The sequence below is a fragment of the Hevea brasiliensis genome, chromosome 3, assembly GCF_030052815.1.
Source record: "Hevea brasiliensis isolate MT/VB/25A 57/8 chromosome 3, ASM3005281v1, whole genome shotgun sequence".
NCBI classification, from domain to species: Eukaryota; Viridiplantae; Streptophyta; class Magnoliopsida; order Malpighiales; family Euphorbiaceae; genus Hevea; species Hevea brasiliensis.
In genome coordinates, this window is record NC_079495.1 from 33,668,115 (window position 1) to 33,672,150 (window position 4,036).

A 4,036-nucleotide genomic window follows, 5' to 3' on the forward strand; every position below is an offset into this window, starting at 1 on the left:
TTTCACAGGTTTCTGAAGAACTATTTTCTCAAATTATAGATGGCACTTTGCTGAATTTTCTGTAAAATTTGCAGAGATTTTAAATTAATTAAAAATTTAATTTATGACTTAACTTCAATTAAAGGTTTTTAATACCTGTGCAAAAGTACCCACCACTTTAAAAAGAAATGGAAATTGGTTTAAAATCCCTAGTAGTATATTTAATGGATTATTGGTAGGCGAAGTCCAGTAATTCATTAGGTATGCTATGAGATCATGTCATGCCTTATGGAGGGGTATGGTGTGACATGTTTTAGTGGTATCAAAGCTAGTTTTCAAAGCATGTTTTGAACTGGGAATTTGAATATTTTCTTTGATAAGTACAACTGCTCAATGCCATTATTTAATACATATGGTGCATTACATTATGAATATGAACTGACGGAGGGAAATCTCCTTATGTTGTTTGTTCAAGAGATAGAATACCCTCTAACTGACTATGGAAGAAGAAGATCGCTCAGTTGAGCAATCAGTCGAAGCTGAGGCACAGGGGGAAGCCCCTTCAGAATGAGAGTGGGTCAGTTGCACCAGCTCCACCCATGTCGCAGTTTCCTGCTCAGTTCACTCAGAAGATGGCTACTTTATTCCAACAAATAGCTGGGAACATGCCAACTCAAGCCCCAATTCAAGCGCCGGTAGTGCAACCACAATCTCTAGCCAGACAGTATGATAAGTTGATCAAGTATGGTGCTACTTAATTCAAAGGTACAGTGGACCCGTTGGAAGCAGAACAATGGTTGGAAAGAATGGAAAGAGTGTTCAAGAAACTGCATTTCACAGAGGAGTTGAAATTTGAATATTCAGTTTCATTACTACAGAGGGATGCATATGATTGGTGGAAGACCATCCCCCATAGTTTGGTGGAACCCCCGGTATTGACATGGGATAACTTCCTCAGAGAGTTTAGACAGAAATACATCCCAAATACTTATGTGGATATGAAGCTGCAGGAATTCTTAAGTTTGAAACAGAGGAACAGAACAGTGGCAGAGTATGAAAGGGAATTCTCCCGTCTTAGCCATTATGCTGAGAGCTTACTCACCACCAGTAGAGACCAGTGTAAAATGTTTGAGGCCGGGTTGAAGCCCAGTTTAAGAATGCAAGTGGTTGGGTTCTGACATAACAATTTTTTTGAACTAATATCTCAAGCCCTAGAGTTAGAAAGGATAGAATTAGAAGGGGCACCCGAGAAAGAAAAGACAAAAAAAGAGAAGAGTGGAAAGTTAGTGGATCAGAGTTCTAGTGGTAATACTGGAAAGAGGAAAAACTTCTGGGGACAGAGTAGTAGAAAATCTGGTAGAGGGAGATTTTCGGGACAGAGACCACCTACATCTGGTCAGCAGGCGACCATAAGTTCCTTTCCTCCCCGTCCCTGTGAGACTTGTGGTAGGAACCATGGGGGGGTATGCTATAAGACTATCGGTGCTTGTTATAACTGCGGTGGTAAGGGACATTTTGCGAAGGATTGCACCAGTCCCCGCAGATCTGGGCCACCTACTACCATAACAGAAGGATCTGTTCAGAGTTTTGCCACCAGAGGTTCACAACCAGCTAGTAGAGGCAGAGGCAGAGGCAGAGGTAGGGGCAGTACCTCAGGCAGTCAGGGCACCGTTAATCAGTCAGAGTAGGGTAATGCTCCAGCCAGAGTATATACTATGTGGTAGAGAGAAGAGGTAGAAACATATGATATTGTGGCTGTTACATTTTCTATCTTTAACCAAGATGTGTTTGTGTTGTTTGACCAGGGGTCTACACATTCTTATGTTAGTGCCAACATCATTGGTTATATTTCTATTACTTGTATGAAAATGGATTTTGAGGTGTTAGTAACTAGTCCATTAGGACAAGAGGTTAGGGTCAACAGAATGTATAAAGATTGTCCTTTGGTAATCCAAGGACACACCTTCGTATCCAACTTGATTCAAATGCCCTTCAGAGATTATGATATTATCTTGGGCATGGATTGGTTAGCCAGGCATCATGCAATGATCGACTGTAGATTGAAGACAGTCACCTTTGGTCTCCCTCAATATGATATTTGGTTATACATGGGAAGAGGCAGTTATTGCCATTAAACCTTATTTCTGCTGCACTTGCTAGAAAAATGATCTGAAAAGGGTGTGAAGCTTACTTGGCCCATGTGATAGACGCCCAAGTAGGGAGTCTAGCATTGAGAGACATTCCTATAGTATATGATTTTTCAGATGTGTTTCCTGAAGAATTGCCAGGATTACCTCCAGAAAGGGAGGTGCAGTTTGAAATAGAGGTTATGCCTGGTGTGGACCCAATCTCTATTACTTCGTACAGAATGGCACCTACTGAACTAAAGGAGTTGAAGGTGCAGTTGTAAAAGTTGCTTGATAAGGGCTTCATTCGCCCTAGTGTGTCATCTTGGGGAGTGCCAGTGTTGTTTGTTAAGAAGAAAGATGGTACTCTCCATTTGTGTATCGATTACAGACAGTTGAATAAGGTAACAATAAAGAACAGATATCCATTGCTCCATATAGATGACTTATTTGATCAGTTGAAGGGTGCAGCTGTGTTCTCCAAAATTGACTTGAGATCGAGGTATTATCTGTCACACCTTACCCCTCTGTAAGGCATAACATGATCCCATAGAATACCTAATAAACTACCGAACTTCACCTACTGATAACTCATTAAGTACCCTACAAGGGATTTTAAAAACCATTTTCTTACTTTTTGGAAGTGATGAGCATTTTCTTACATTTAATAGAAGTTTAAAAGCTAACTAAAATTTTTGTCCATTTTTATTTTTACACAAATTTTGGAAAAATTTCAGTAGAGTTCCGTTTGTATTTTAAGAAAACAGTTCTTCAAAAACCTGTAAAAACACTTCCAATAATTTATTTCATCAACTCAACAACTAGCACAACAAACTCAACATCATTTCTCATTTCAATTGTCTTCAAAATATAACACTAAATAACTTCATTTATTTTTCATTAAAGTAAAATCAATTTACATTCATCATCCCAAAATTTACATTAAAAAATCCAAACTAATATTATTACAAAATCTATACAACTGCTCAAGACTAGTTTATACATGTACATACGGTTACATACACAAATATAAACATTACAAATAGGGTATAAAATTATACCCGACCAAAACCTCAAGGATCTAGCTCAAAATACTCAGTAGCTCACTCTGCTGCTCCTGTAGTCTCTATATCTACGACAGCAATAACAGCCATCACTGAGTACTATGACTCAGTGGTGCACAACATACTAAAATAACATTTTATGCATAATTCAAATCACATTTATTCAAATACAGTACTGAAAATGAAAGACAGATACAAAAAATGATTTATAAACTTTTAGTCTAAATAATTTCATTTAGGAAGTCTCAAAACGAATTTCATAAAAACACACAGTTATATCATGCCATTCAGAACAATACTCGTCTCAATAGGCAGAGGCTTATGAGAAATCACAAGGCTAGCTAGCTCAAACTATGGGTACCCATTCAAATTTCTTCCTCTACTAGCACACACCTCAACACTTCAGTTAGAGAGGGAATCAAAATTCAAAACTATTTCCTCCCACTAGTTATGCTAGTGAGGTATTCAAATATATGGTCATGACACTGTAGTTTCAAAACTATTTTAACAATTTACCAAACATTTATTGCCATTTCAAACAAATACTAGTAAACTTTCAACAATTTAAGGCAAAAGCATAACATACATTTTAATCACCATTGTGCAATATAAGTAAATCACAATTCATTTCATGTACTTTGCAAACAAATTTTAAAGAATATTTATGTTGTGCACTAACCTTATACGAGTCGCCTCTTGGCCTTGACTCGATGTCTCGAGTTCTTTCCCGGTATTCTTTTAGATTGAAACACACAATTTTATAGTGTTTCAGTATCATAATTTATCATAAGTCCAAAAATAAATTCAAATCTATTTATATCTAACTTTAATATGCTTAACTTAACGTTCTTTAAAATTTGTATTTCG